Source organism: Lethenteron reissneri, chromosome 28 (assembly GCF_015708825.2).
Source record: "Lethenteron reissneri isolate LAM-NWPU_2019-01 chromosome 28, ASM1570882v1, whole genome shotgun sequence".
Taxonomy (NCBI): Eukaryota; Metazoa; Chordata; class Hyperoartia; order Petromyzontiformes; family Petromyzontidae; genus Lethenteron; species Lethenteron reissneri.
In genome coordinates this window covers 8,047,537-8,062,914 of record NC_083806.1, presented here as the reverse complement: position 1 = coordinate 8,062,914, position 15,378 = coordinate 8,047,537, and positions in this window count along the sequence as shown.

The window sequence follows — 15,378 nt, the reverse complement described above, 5'->3', positions numbered from 1 at the left end:
GGAACGTGTAATGCCACGTGCAATGTCACGTGTCATGTCAATGTCACGTGCAAAGTCACGTGTCATGTCAATGTCACGTGTCATGTGCAATGTCACGTGTCATGTGAAAGTCACGTGTCACGTCAATGTCACGTGACATGTCAATGTCACGTGTCATGTCAATGCCACGTGCAAAGTCACGTGTCATGGCAATGTCACGTGCAATGTCACGTGTCATGTCAATGTCACGTGCAATGCCACGTGTAATGTCACTGTTACTTGTCATTTCACGTGTCATGTCACTGTCACGTGTCATGTTACGTGTTTATGTCACGTGTGACGAGCTGTGACTCGTCAATGCTCACCCAATGCGTGCAGCAGGACAGTAGTCTGGCTTGCTGCTGAGACATCTCCACGTGACGCACGAGCCACTTCGTGTTGGGCCACCCTCTGTGATAGTCCAGTCGCTTCTTGAAGAAGAGCTCTGTAGCTAAGTGGCCCTACCTGGTGAAAAAAAAAGTTTCAATAGTTACGAAAGATTATATTGAAGACGAGGGGGGGGGGGGGGTCGAAGTGAAATCACCACTAGCGCTACGTGGGCTCCTGAGCTTTTATTTTTGATTACTTTGCGAACGGCTTAGCGCGCACCCACTGATCCACACCTCCTCCCCCCTTAGCCAAACCCCCCCCCCCCCCCCCCATCCCCCTCCTCCCCCCTTAGCCCCCTCACCCATCTCCCTCCTCCCCCCCCCTTAGCCCCCCCCCATCCCCCTCCCCGCCACCCGCCACCCCCCCGAATCCCCAGGACGCACTAAACCGGTTTTATAATTAGCACCGAACCCATCTCGGGACGAGAGTCCCAGGGTGGGAGTCAGGAGACGTCACGCAGCGGACGAGAGCCTTGCCACCACGAGAAGGAAGCGAGAGACGGGGACTCAACATCATCATCGTCGCCATCACCATCATCGCGATCATAGTTTCCATCATCATCGCCATTATCATCATCATCATCGCCATCACCATCGCCAACAACATCGCCATCATCATGGTCATCACCATCATCATTTGCCATCGTTATTGCCATCATCGCCATCATCATCATCATCTCCACCATCATCATTATCGCCACCATCATGATCATCGCCACCATCATCATCATCATCGCCACCACCATCATCATCACCATCGCCACCATCATCATCACCACCATCATCATCGCCACTACCATCATCATCATCACCACCATCATCATCATCGCCACCATCATCATCGCAATCATCATCACCATCTTCATCGCCACCATCATCATCATCGCCACTACCATCATCGCCACTACCATCATCATCATCGCCACCATCATCATCATCATCGCCACCACCATCATCATCACCATCGCCACCATCATCATCACCACCATCATCATCGCCACTACCATCATCATCATCACCACCATCATCATCATCGCCACCATCATCATCGCAATCATCATCACCATCTTCATCGCCACCATCATCATCATCGCCACTACCATCATCGCCACTACCATCATCATCATCGCCACCATCACCACCATCATCATCACTGAGGCGTCTTCCCATGGAAGCGCACCGAGGACTGCACTCAACGCGGCCGCGGCGGGTGAAACGCACCACCGGGGAGACGGAGCGGCAAAATGGTCCCGCGTGCACACGCTGCTGCGTTGGTGATGCCGCAGCGGTTTGGCGAGGCCTTCCATCGAGCAGTGGATAGACCATGGCTTTTAATAGACGACGACGACGATGATGATGCTGCTGCTGGTGACGATGATTGTCAATTCGTTCTAGATTTGAAGCTTTCGTGACTGCAAGGATTCATATTCTTAGGTTTTTTTCGGTAAAGTCACGTAGGTAAAAAATGTAAATTAATGAAAGTAAAATAAAAATAAAATAAAAATCACGACGTTTCGGAGGCAACACAAGCTTCCGTCTTCAGGTGGAACCGTCACAGCACGATAGCTGTATCAAGTGATACAGCTATCACAACACTTGATACAGCTATCGTGCTGTGACAGTTCTCGGGACCTCCCTTTTATGCTCCTGAGAGGCGTGGCCTCGCTCCGCCTTCGGTCACGCCCCCTTCTGGATCTCACCAGAAGGTTCTCCACCGAGCACCACGTGTCCCTCAAGCCACCCTATTGGCCCCCTCGCTACCCTGTCACGGTCACGTGCCCTCTCTCGGGTTTACCCAGACTACTCTTTTGTTCTTTCGGTAAAGTCACGTATAAAGAGAAAATAATAATAAATTAAATACTAGCATACGACGTTTCGATTGCAGCACAAGCAATCATCATCAGGTATAAATGAAATAGAAACACAAATATAGTATACTTAGAAATGTAATGTAATACAACGTAATTAACCAGGTACGGTGTTGACTGTTATGTTATCCTACTCTCTGGTTGTATTACATTACATTTCTAAGTATACTAGATTTGTGTTTCTATTTCATTTATATCTGATGATGATTGCTTGTGTTGCAATCGAAACGTCGTATGCTAGTATTTAATTTATTATTTTATCTTTATACGTGACTTTACCGAAAGAACCAAAGAGTAATTCCTGCAGTCACGAAAGCTCCAAATTAAGTATTCACCTAGACCAGCGGTCGGGAACCTATGGCTCGCGAGCCATATATGGCTCTTTCGGTGACGGCATATGGCTCCCAGACAATTTTGAGCTGAAAAAAATAATTTAAAATACTTGTGATATTGCTTAATAATACTGTGTCATTTTTAAGTAAACAGAAATTAGTTATGAAGATAAATTTCACGGGTCACGGGGCCTCAACGCCTGCATGAAGCTCAACCTCACCACGTATGAACCAGACTACAAGGCCATCAGCAAAACCACGCGGCACCAGAAGTCGCATTAAAAGTAAGACATTTAATTTATTATACGTTAAAAATACTATATGGCTCTCAATGCAATATATTTAGAAATATTTGGCTTTTATGGCTCTCCCAGTCAAAAAGGTTCCCGACCCCTGGGTTAGACTGTCACGTCCTCGCTTGCCCTCTCTCTCTCTCTGACCGTCACCAGAACCATGCCCCCTCTAGGGCAGCTTCCATGCCACGTCTACTCTGGTGCCAGAGAGAGACTCAGGACGCACAGTCACACACACAGCCGGCGCTAAACGCCATACTGACTCCATTTAAGTCACTACACTTTGTGCACTTGTGACACCGCCGACCCCCCTAACCCCCCCTAACCCCCCTCACTGCTTCACCCCCCCCTCTCCCCACCCCCCGGCCCTGCCCTGAGGGTGGCTGGGCTGACGGGATGAGTGAAGGCCACTGCCAGGCGGAGTCGTTTGCTCCGCTCAACAAATCGATTCGGCTCACACCATTTGGAAACGCGCCTCTTCAAGTTCGTAATTTACCCGGTTCTTTGTCAGTTTCATTGATTACGCAGTTATCCGCGTATTTGTTTATATATCGGATTGCTTATTTGTCTGTCCATGATAGAGGTGTTTTTTTATTAGTGTGCGTTAGATCGCGTAATATAAATGTGTCGTTAAACCCGCCACCACCCGACAATTAGTGAAGGTTTGTCACGTAAGCAAAACGTGCCAATTCGTTACTAGTTCAGCGCACGTGTGTGTGTTGCAGAGTAAACCCACGACGTTTACAATTCGAGTTACGACGTTGCGCCGGTAATTAGAGCCAGCATCGTCAGACGACTGCCAGAAGAAGAGAAGAAACAACCCTCTATTATGGGTTAACATCGGGCGCGAAAGCCTACGTTGTTGATTTGTCCGTGCATGATGTCGTGCGTTCGTTTACGCCTTTTGTTTTCCACGCGGAAATAGTCTAAGAGCTCCACTCCAGGATGGAGTGGAGCGAGATTGGCGGGGGGGGGGGGGGCTAAGACAGAGGGGGGGTAAAGGTAGGGGGGTTGAGGAGGGTTGAGGAGGCGATGGGGGTGAGGGTTGGTGGGTGGAGGTGACGGGAGCGAGGCTCACAACAACGAATGTAACGCAGAGAGTTGGCAACAGTAGTGAGCACAGCCGGTGTATCTGCCAGTCATCTCAGTCAGTCAACCCGCGGCTCCTGGGTCTGTCCCGTGACCTCCTGCCAGCGGGCCTTTGACACTTCACGTGGTCTCAAGGTGCACCGCGCCTGGCACAGGCGTCGTGGTGACGCCAACGCCTGTGCGTTGGCGTCACCACGACGGTTGCTGCTTGTGAGTGTGATATTTTCCGGAACGCAGCTCGATTTGGCATAAAGAACTACCGATCGACTATGGTGCAAGATACGCCCATGCATAAAAACCCCTAAAATATTGTACCACAATGTTGATGGAAACGTTTATAACGAAAATTGCAAGTTTAAAATAAAAACAGTCAAAATAATATATTCTTTGTTCTTTCGGTAAAGTCACGTAGAAGGGAAATAATAAAATAATATAAATATAAAACAATACAAAATTCATAATAATGTTTTTTTTTAATTCCCAGCACGTTAATGAAATCTGCAAGAAGTCGAACCCACCGCGCTGGGTCGAGATGACTTCGGCTTTTGGAAATATTCAAATCTTACTGCGAAACGCCACCACCCTATCTGCGACCCTGGGGTGTGGGTGGGAAGGAGGGGGGGGGGCGTGGAGGTGGGGGGTGTTGCTGGGGGGGGGGGGGCGTGAAGGGGGTAGGTGTGGGGGTATGGCATCACGCTGTGTCGCTGGGGTTAGGAGGCAGCATTAGGATGAGAGGTGAAGGGAGCAGGCGTGGATTGTCAGCGGAGAGCGCCAGCCATACTCACGGTGCGTGCCTGTGTGTGTGTGCGAGGCTATACGGGGGATCTTTACCTTTGTGCGTGTGCCTCTCTCTCTCTCTCAGGCGTCTCTGCGCTAGTGTCTCTTGAGTGACTGTGTCTATGCGCAGCGTAGAGGTTGACGCGCTTTGCGCTAAGAACCCGGCGACACGGCTTCGATTCCCGCTCACGGCCAACGTCAGTGGCGATAATCTGAACCGGTACTGGGCCTCCCCTAGGTCGACTCGGCCTCAACATGAGTACCTGGTGCGGTGTGTAAACATCGCCACTCGGGAGACAAAGTCGGCCGGGCGTGGTACTGGCCACCCACTCCCGCGTGTGCCGTGTCGGCCTTCATAGGGGTTCGCTAACAGCACTTGCCCCAAAAGTACGTCAAAGGCTATACGGGGGATCTTTGTCTTTGTCTCGGTATGTTCTGCATGGGTTCTTTCCTCCCAAAGCTAAACACTCACATCCCGGAACAATGTAACTGAAAATGGCCAAAGCATCCCCAGTGCTGCAAAAAAAAGAAATCACATGCAAATCGCCGTGTAAAGAACTATGAACTATTTTTTTACCAGGTTAGGCCCCATTGAGCTATGTAGCTCTTTTTTCAGAAGCGACCTGGCCACAAATAATCTCTCGACGAAGTGGCTTATCACGTGGAAATTTATAGCAGCCAAATACTCTGAACGCGTGATGATGTTGATTCTAAATGTGGAGGGAAATACTGGAGGAGCCGGAGAAAAATCCACGCGATCACGGGGAGAGAGAAGGAGACGCCGCAAACTCCAAATATGCAGCAGCCGCCAGGGTCGGGATCGGGATCGAACCCATGACATCCTGTATACCGGGCGAGGTAGTTAACATCTCGCCACCGTGGCCCCCACTCACCTGGGATCACGCAGACAGCAGCTGTAGCAGTAACGTCGCCTTCACGCCGTCTCCCTACTGCGAGAAACCTCGTGAAAACCGGAGCCTTGAGGTTTTCATGTAGAACTTCTTTCGCACCGTACGTAGCAAACCGTGCTATTCAGAGGTGCGGGGAAACACGCATAACGCAAACTATAAATTTAGATGAACGCAAATCATATGTTTTAATTCTAGATTTGAAACTTTCGTGACTGCAAGGATTCATATTCTTAGTTTTTTTCGGTAAAGTCACGTAGGCAAATCACATGTTCAGTGGGGGCGAGAAGGGGGTGGGGGTGAGGCTGAGACAAAGGCGGCCGGCGTGGTGTTGGCCGACCTCGTGTGCCGTGCCCGCCTTCGTAAGTGCTCGTTGACAGCACTTGTCCCTACAGTCTATTAAGGCCATTCGGGGGCTATTTTCTCAGAATCGTGAGCCGTAGCGCTGATGAAGCGTTTCCCGCGCTGTAACAACGAATCCGGCGACCCAAGTTTGATTCCCGCTCATGGCCAACAAAAACTAGTGACGAGTATCCTGAACCGGTCCTTGGGCCTCAACCTAGGTCGACTCAGCCTCAAATGAGTAGCTGGTGGCGATGTTTTACACACATCGCCACGAGGCCGTGCCGTGGTGCTGGCCCATCTACTCCCACGCGTGCCGTGCCGGCTTTCAGAAGTGCTGCTCGTCACCAGCACTTGCCTCGAAATGATGATCATTTTAGCGGCGCATTTCATCTGTTAGATCCCAATGCGGCCCAGCAAATAAACAGAATCTGGGTTAAACGGCCAGAGCTCGTTTGGGGGGGGAGGGGAAAATGGCTTGTTTTAAAGAGACGCGTTTTTAAGACGAACTTGAATGTAGCGAACGTTTTCCGATCGTCTTGTGAGCAAAAAGAACAAGTATAACCCGTAAAAACAAAGTTTTTCACTCTAAATCCTTATATGCGTGGCGGCTAGAGTCCTCTCGTCCTCTGCTTGAGATGGCTGCCACCTATGGGTCAGATGATTGCATTGCACCATTAAGCAATTGGTGATTAAATATAATATTTTTGTCCTAAAAAGTGTAACATTTTGGAAAAAAATTGTCACGAACATTAATTGTCACGCACAACGAGTCTGCGTACAAAATGTCAGCTCGATTGTATCACGGGAAGTGGGTTAAAAAACGACCGAAAGATTTGCACGGTCGTAAGCAAGCAAGCGAACTTAATATAAAGGATTAAAAAAAAAAGGCGAAGCGTTCCAAAGCTTTGGAGCTGCGTCGTGGCCAAATCGCGATCACCCCGACACGAACAAGAACCTTGGAACCCGCGGAGTCCCGAGTAGAAGAAGGAAGTCGATCCGCAGATCTCGGGGGGACCTCGTTGGAGTTCTAACGATGGATCACAATCGAGGTGTGTGGCTTGGACCGCGGTGAATATGAATGCGTCGTTTAATCCGTCACCATCCGACGCAGTGTCACATGGATATCGGTCGCGAAAGGCTGCGTGTCAGAGGTCACAACCGAGTACCCGATACCCGTACCCTACCCGATACCCGACTACCCGTACCCGGCCGGGTACGGGTAGCCGTTTGCGACCCTGGTGCGGCCGGGTACGGGTACGGGTAGGCCGTGAGTCACTGGTGAGTCACCGTTTGTCACTCATTTCGGGTAGGGTACGGGTACGGGTAGGGAACGGGTACAAGTACCCGTTTGCGACCCTGGTGCGGCCGGGTACGGGTAAGGAATCAAAACCCGTTTGCGACCTCTGCTGCGTGTTACACCAAAGACGAATCAGTTCGTGTAAATATTACGGGGGCAAAAGTCTGTTCGAGGCTATACGGGGGATCTTTGTATTTGTCTTTGGCGGGGGGGGGGAGGTGGGGGGGTGGTGTGGGGGATCAAGCTGTGTCGTTGGGGTAAGTATGGAGCATTAGGGTCCTGGCGAGGGGAGTCGTGATGATTGGTGCTTGGAGAGCGGGGAGAGCGAAGGGAGGGCGAGGGGAGAGCGAGGGGGGAGCGAGGGGAGAGCGCCAGGGCTAATGATTTGGCGCTCACAGAGGGGGCGAGATATCTGGGGGCAGGCGCCGAGCGAGCGATAATTGAAAGTGTTACATTTAAATTAGAGCGAGATCATTTACGATTTTAAGAAAGAATATAGGTTGAATGTTTTTTTTCTCCTTTCTTCTTAATATGTATTTTATTATTATTATATTATTATTATATGCGTGCATTATAATGGGCCTATATACGCGCGTAAAAAATTGCGTTTTGTGCTTTTTGGGAGAGAGAGAGAAAAAAATATATATATAGAGAGAGAAAATTAGAGTAATAATGAAATTAATTTTTATAGATTGGGGAAAATAGTGGGAGGAGGGGGGGGGCGAGAGGGTAGGGGGGGGGGGGGGCAAGAGGTGAGGGGGGGGGGGCAAGAGGGTGGTGGTGGGGTGGGGGGATTCATTAACGCGTTTAATGAACGCAAGCGACAGAATAGTAGCCGAGTGAGCGGAGCGTGATCTCGTGGGCGAAGGAAGGGAGTCGCAATGGGAGGGAGAGGCGTTAACTTTGTCTCCGAGGCGACGCGGCACGCGCTGGGGGAGTGGAGGAGTCAAGGCCGCGGTCGTGGACGGTGCGACGCGAAAAGGAACGGGAAAGGGACAGGAGGAGGTCGGGCTCGAAGTCGCTACCCCCCCCCCCCCCCGCCACCACCACCACTACCACCCAGCCCAAGACGGACAAAGAAGAAGAGGGCACGGCCCAAGATGAGCAGCAGGAGGAGGGGACTAGGATTTTATTTTATTATTTTATTTATATTTTATTTTATTATTTTATTATTATTTTATTTCACCTTCAATTAACCAGGTAAAAAATAAAAACCTTGAGGTTATGGAGGAGGAGGAGATAAGGGAGATGGTTATTACCTAGACCAGGGGTCGGCAACCAAAATAACAATAAGAGCCATTTCTTTCCAATTCGGTACAAAATTCAGTATTTCAAGAGCCGCAATGCATCTGAGTACATCGTACTCATCGTCAAGAAGCAGCCCGTAAAGAGCCGCATGCGGCTCCGGAGCCGTAGGTTGCCGACCCCTGACCTAGACAATATGTTGGGGATGAGAGGGTGATGATGGTGTTCATGATGAGAAGAGAAGGGAGAAGTCGAGCAGCACGGAGGAGGAGGAGTGGCGTCTGTTTTCACAGTGGGCGGGGAGAGGGTTTCAGAATGGGCGTGGCCCACAGAAGTCACGTGGTTTACGGGAGTCTTGATCTGATTTAATCATTGTTATTTACACGTGTAAGGGGCCATTGAGTACGTACGCATGGAGGGGGGTTAAACCAAATGCGTACGCTTGCATATGGGGGTTCTACTGACAATGTACGCATAGGAAACGGGGGGGGGGGTGAAGCCTCGATAATAACAATGCAGTCGGCGGTGGACAATCTGTTTGCTTAAACACGTCAATATAATTCATCCTTGATCGTTTTCTGCGTGGATTAAATATCGGCCGTTCTATAGGATTCTGGGGGGTGCGTCAAGCGTAGGTACGCAGGTGGGGGGGGGGGGGGTGTAAAAAGTACGCAGGGAGTGGGGAAGGGTCAAGTTTTGACAGATTTTTGCGTACCTCCTAAATGGATGGCCCCTAAGGCACAGATCCCATTACCCCATTATAACAACCAATGGCAATTAACTGCAAGGAATGGTTGAAGGTCTTAATAAAGATATGTACTGGATGTATCCATAAGAGGCTTTTTGGGTTAGTTCGCGTAAATATAAACGTGTCGTTACCCCCCCCCCCCCAAAAACCCCTCTGTTATGGATAATATTGGTCGAGAAAGCGTCCTGTGTTAAACTACAACGATGATCCTGTACAGCCTCTAACAGACTGTTGGAGCAAGTTTCGATTAGATAGCACGGAGCAAAAGGGAGGCGGCCAACGCCACGCTCGACCGCCTTTGTCTCCCCAATGCTGATGTTTTATACACCGCACCAGGTACTCACTTGAGGCCGAGTCTACCTAGGGGAGGCTCAGACCCCGTGCAAATATTGCCCATTGTTATTGGTCGTGTGCGGGAATCCAACTCGAGTCGGCAGGTATGGTCGATTCCCGCTCACGGCCAACACCGGTGACGATTATCTGAACCGGTCTGGGCCTTCCCCCCTCCCCTAGGTCGACTCAGCCTTAAAAATGAGTACCCGCTGCAGTGTGTGAACATCACATCATTGGGGAGACGACGGGCGTTAATTGGTGCTCTCTGACAGAGCTTGCTCCAACAGTCTGCTCAAGGGCGAAATGGGGCATCTTTTGTCTGTGTTGCTATTTACTCTATTTATTTACATATTGTGTTACTATTTAAAGATTCGCATCGGTGCGTGCGTGTGTGTTGTGTACATTGTAGTTATCGCACATACGTGTTACTGTTATACGGAGATTCATTTCAGCGGAGCAGTGCGGAATACCGTTCCGGAACCGTTCAGAACCGTTCCGGAACAGTTCAGAACCGATCGGAGCGCTGTTCCAGAATAATCCGGAACAGACCGGAGAGCTGATCCGGAATAATCCAGAACAGAACGGAGCGCTGATCCGGAAAATCGGAACAGAACGGAGCACTGATCCAGAATAATCTGAACAGACCGAAAGCGCTGATCCAGAATTATCTGGAACAGACCGGAGTGCTGATCCGGAATAATCCGGAACAGAACGGAGCGCTGATCCGGAATAATCCGGAACAGAACGGAGCACTGATCCGAATAATCTGGACAGACCGGAGCGCTGTTCCGGAATAATCCGGAACAGAACGGAGCACTGATCCAGAATAATCTGGAACAGGCCGGAGCACTGATCCAGAATTATCTGGAACAGACCGAAGTGCTGATCCGGAATAATCCGGAACAGAACGGAGCACTGATCCAGAATAATCCGGAACAGACCGGAGCGCTGTTCCGGAATAATCCGGAACAAACCGGAGCGCTGCACCGGAATATTGCCGAAAAGAACAGAATGCTGTTCTGGTGCAGCCCGGAACAGCTGGGAACAGAACCGGAACGTTGTTCTGCACGTCTCTCGGCTCGTTGTTGTGAGTGTCGCTCATCTGTCCTCCCCTGTTGGTGGCAGGCGACTGCCTCCGACTGCCCAGCAGCGTCCTTCGCGAGCCATCTCCACAGAGGCCGATCTTGACACCGCTGGTACCGATCTTCTGCTTGTCCGACCAGCTCCACATCCTCCTAGACCACACCAGTTCATCTATGATATAACAACTAAGGCAAAGACCCCCCCCCCCCCGTACGTATTCATGTTGAACTTCTTGCTTGCTTCGAACGTAGCCAACCGTGATCATCGGAGCTGCGGGGGAAGGACAACAAACTCAACACAAGAAGCCGTTCTCAATAAACGAGTTTTCAATCTCGATGATTTAAAGTTCATAGCTCAAGTGGCTTTCTAATAGCGGAAGGAAGAGCGTTCCAGACGGCCGCAGAATTGCCGTTAGCGATCATCTATGAAGGCCGGAACGGCACACGTGGGGTTGGTAGCGAGCACCACGCCAGGCCGCCTTTGTCTCCCCAGTCGTGACTTTCACACACAGCGCAGCAAGCACTCATTTGAGGCTAATTCAACCTCGGGCAAGCCTTTGACCGGTTCAAATAATCGCCACTGATGCCGGCTGTGCGCAGTAAATCGAACACGTGTCCGAAAAGGGTTCTTAGCGCAGTGCGCTAACCACTGCACCACCGTTCCCTCCATATGAACAAAAAAAACAAGGCAAATATAAAGATCCCCCCGTAGAGAATGAACAGAAGTTTGGGGCAAGTGCTGCGAGCGAGCTCTGTGCTGTGATTGTGACAGCACTAAGCGCGCACGAACGCGCGTTGCGTTGACGCAGCCAGCGGTGGTCGTCACGACAGCGATGGGACCATCAGGGGGTGCATGGGGGATCACGGGGGGTGGGGTGAGCGACAGCGGGGGGGTGATGGAAGCAGACATCATCGTCACTATCAACATCATCATCAGCAGCAGAAGCAGCAGCAGCAAATAGTTTTATAAACACCAATTTACTTTCCCTTTCAAATACAAATTAACTTGCTCCACGCTGCGCGCGCCCGATGATTGCTAAACATTTAGCGCTGTTTGCGTCACGTGGGACACATACACGCGCGCGCACAGACACACACACACGTGGACACGTGTACACACACACAGCGCGCTAACCACTGCGCCACCGCTCCCCACGCACACTCCCACACACTCTCTCAAACTCTCTCCCACACACACACGTGGACACGTGCACACACACACAGCGCGCTAACCACTGCGCCACCGCTCCCCACACACACTCCCACACACTCTCCCAAACTCTCTCCCACACACACACGTGGACACACACACACAGCGCCCTAACCACTGCGCCACCGCTCCCCACGCACACTCCCACACACTCTCCCAAACTCTCTCTCCCACACATGCACACGTGGACACACACACACACACAGCGCGCTAACCACTGCGCCACCGCTCCCCACACACACTCCACACACACTCTCTCTCTCCCACACACGTGGACACACACACACAGCGCCCTAACCACTGCGCCACCGCTCCCCACACACACTCCCACACACTCTCTCAACTCTCTCTCCCACACACACACACACACGTGCACACGTGTACACACACAGCGCGCTAACCACTGCGCCGCCGCTCCCTACACACACTCCCACACACTCTCCCAAACTCTCTCTCCTACACACACACACACGTGGACACACCACACACACAGCGCGCTAACCACTGCGCCACTGCTCCCCACGCACACTCCCACACACTCTCCCCAAACTCTCTCTCCCACACACACACACGTGGACACACACACAGCGCGCTAACCACTGCGCAACCGCTCCGCACACACACTCCCACACACTCTCTCAAACTCTCTCCCCACACACACACGGTGGACACACACACAGCGCCCTAACCACTGCGCCACCGCTCCCCACACACACTCCCACACACTCTCTCTTTCCCACACACGTGGACACACACAGCGCGCTAACCACTGCGCCACCGCTCCCCACACACACTCCCACACACTCTCCCAAACTCTCTCTCCCACACACACACATGTGGACAACGTGGACACACACACACAGCGCGCTAACCACTGCGCCACCGCTCCCCACACACACTCCAACGCGGAGTTGTCTCGTGCCCGCTGGCTCGCGGCGCGTCAGCTTCTCTCGTTCGGTGATTGCGCCACACGGGGACCTGAAGGACCCTTCACTAGGAGGGAGGGGGGGGGTCATGGGTAGGGGGGCAGGGGGGGGGAGGCAGTCCTGACATTGAGCCGCGTGTTGGCTGGGTGGGAGTGGCGGGTGAGAAAGGGCGGGTGGTGTGTGATGGGAGGTTTTGGTGCTGGTGAGGTGAAGCGAGGGACGGAGGGTTGTGGCTTGAGATGGGGTTTGGTCTGGAGAGAGCACGGGGGGGGAGGAGATGGGGGGGGGGGGTGCCCAAGTGGCTAACGGGGGACGAGATTGTGTTTTTTGTGTGTGTGCCACTACGCCGGGCTGAGAGAAGGTGTAGGATGAAGTGAGGATGTGACGATAGGGTCCCGGGTGACGTGCAGGGAAGAGGGGGGCGGGGTATGTGTGTGTGTGGTGCGCGGTTAGTCTAGGACGGGGGTCGGCAACCTACGGCTCCGGAGCCGCATGCGGCTCTTACGGGCTGCTTCTTGACGATATGTACGTATGTACAGTATGTACTCAGATGCATTGCGGCTCTTGAAATACTGAATTTGTACCGAATTGGAAAGAAATGGCTCTTCTTGTTATTTTGGTTGCCGACCCCTGGTCTAGGAGGATGGCGGGAGAGGGGGGGGGGGCTAGTGGGGGGGGGGCTAGTGGGGTGGGGGGGGGGCCGAGGGGGGGCTAGGGGGGGGGGGGGGCTAGTGGGGGGGGGGCTAGGGGGGGAACGGCGAAGTCACCGGCTTGCGAGTTGAAACACGGAGGGCGAAGAGGAGGATGAGGACCGAGGAGGAGGAGGGATGATGTGAGAATGGGGGGGGGGGGGGGGTGTGGGATGATGTGAACTGAAGGGAGGTTCGTCCGGAGGGACAGCAGGAGACAAAGGGGGGCGGTGGGGGAATTGAGGAGGCGGCTGAGCAGGAATATTATCGAGAGCTCCGCTGATTGCAAACAACGACCGCGGCGGTGGCTGAGCAGGAAGGCCGCGGCTGGTAATGAGCGTGGGCGACGACTCCCCCATCGCGACTCGACAAATAGGGTGATAATTGAAGCAACGGATCGAGAGAGAGAGAGAGGGAGAGAGAGAGAAAATAAAAAAAATTATTATATGAAAAATATATTAACATAAAATCTCAAATAAAGGATAATTGGGGGGGAGGGGGGTGGTTTTGTGTTAGAGAAGCTTGACAGAGAGGCTATAGGGAGGGGTGTCGTGGGGGTAGAGGGGAGGGGGTTAGGGGGGGTGGAGGGGAGGGGGTGGTTGTTGAGATGTTGGGGGACCTTAAGAACACTACCTCGTCACATCGCTCAAACTCTTTAGCGCGCTCTCTTCTCTCCTCTCTCCTCTCTCGCCTCCTCTCTCTCTCCTCTCGAAAGTTTTCTTCTCACCGCTTTCTCGCTCTCTCCGTCGCTTGCGTTCTCTCTCGCACTCGACTTCGCTTCTCATTCTCTCCAACAACACACACACACACACCCCCTTCTCATGCTCTCATTCTCGCCCTCTCTCTCTATTATCTCTCGTTTATAGGTCCTCTCCCTGCTTTTTCTCACTCTCTCTCTCTCTGGTTCTCATTTTGTCTCTGTCACTCTCTCCACCCCAACCTCTCTCTCTTTTTTTTTACTTTTATAATTTTATTTCCTCCAGCGGCAATTGCGCTGGAGTATTTCCAAAGTATCAGAGTACCAGCCTTTATGGCAACAAAAATACCAGCCTTTATAGCAACAAAAGACCCGAGCACCCTTTCAAACCAAATCTCTCTCCCTACCTTCCTCTGTCTCCGTCTCTCCGTGTAATGTGGTTTGCTGTGGCCTAATGTGGGCCACTGGGCTTAATGCGGGTCACGGTGGCCTAATGTTGGTGACTGGGCCCTAATATGGGTCACTGGGTTTAATATGGCCTACTCTTATGTTTTTTTCGGTAAGTCACGTAGGTAAAAAATTAAATTAAAATTAATAAAAGTAATAATGGAAATAAAATGAAATAATAAATCACGACGTTTCGGAGGCAACAGAAGTCTCCGTCATCAGGTGGGACCGTCACAGTTAGATTTACTGTATCAAGTAAATCGCATCAGGCCACACACTTGAGACAGTAAATCTCGCTGTGGACGGTCCCACCTGATGACGGAGACTTGTGTTGCCTCCGAAACGTCGTGATTTATTATTTTATTTCTATTATTACCTTTAATAACCTGGTGAAAGAAAAAAATAAGTTAGTTATATTTTATATTCTTAGGTTTTTTCGGTAAAGTCACGTAGGTAAAAAATTCAAATTAATAAAAAGTAAAATAAATAAAAAAATCTAGTTTTCACCTACGTGACTTTACAAAAAAAACCTAAGAGTATGAATCCTTGCAGTCATGAACGCTTCAAATCTAGATTAATATGGCCTTATGTGGGTTACTTGTGTCCTAATATGGGTCACTGGGCTAAATGTGGCTAATGTGGGCCAATAGGCCTAATGTGAGCCACTGTTGTCTCATGTGGGTCA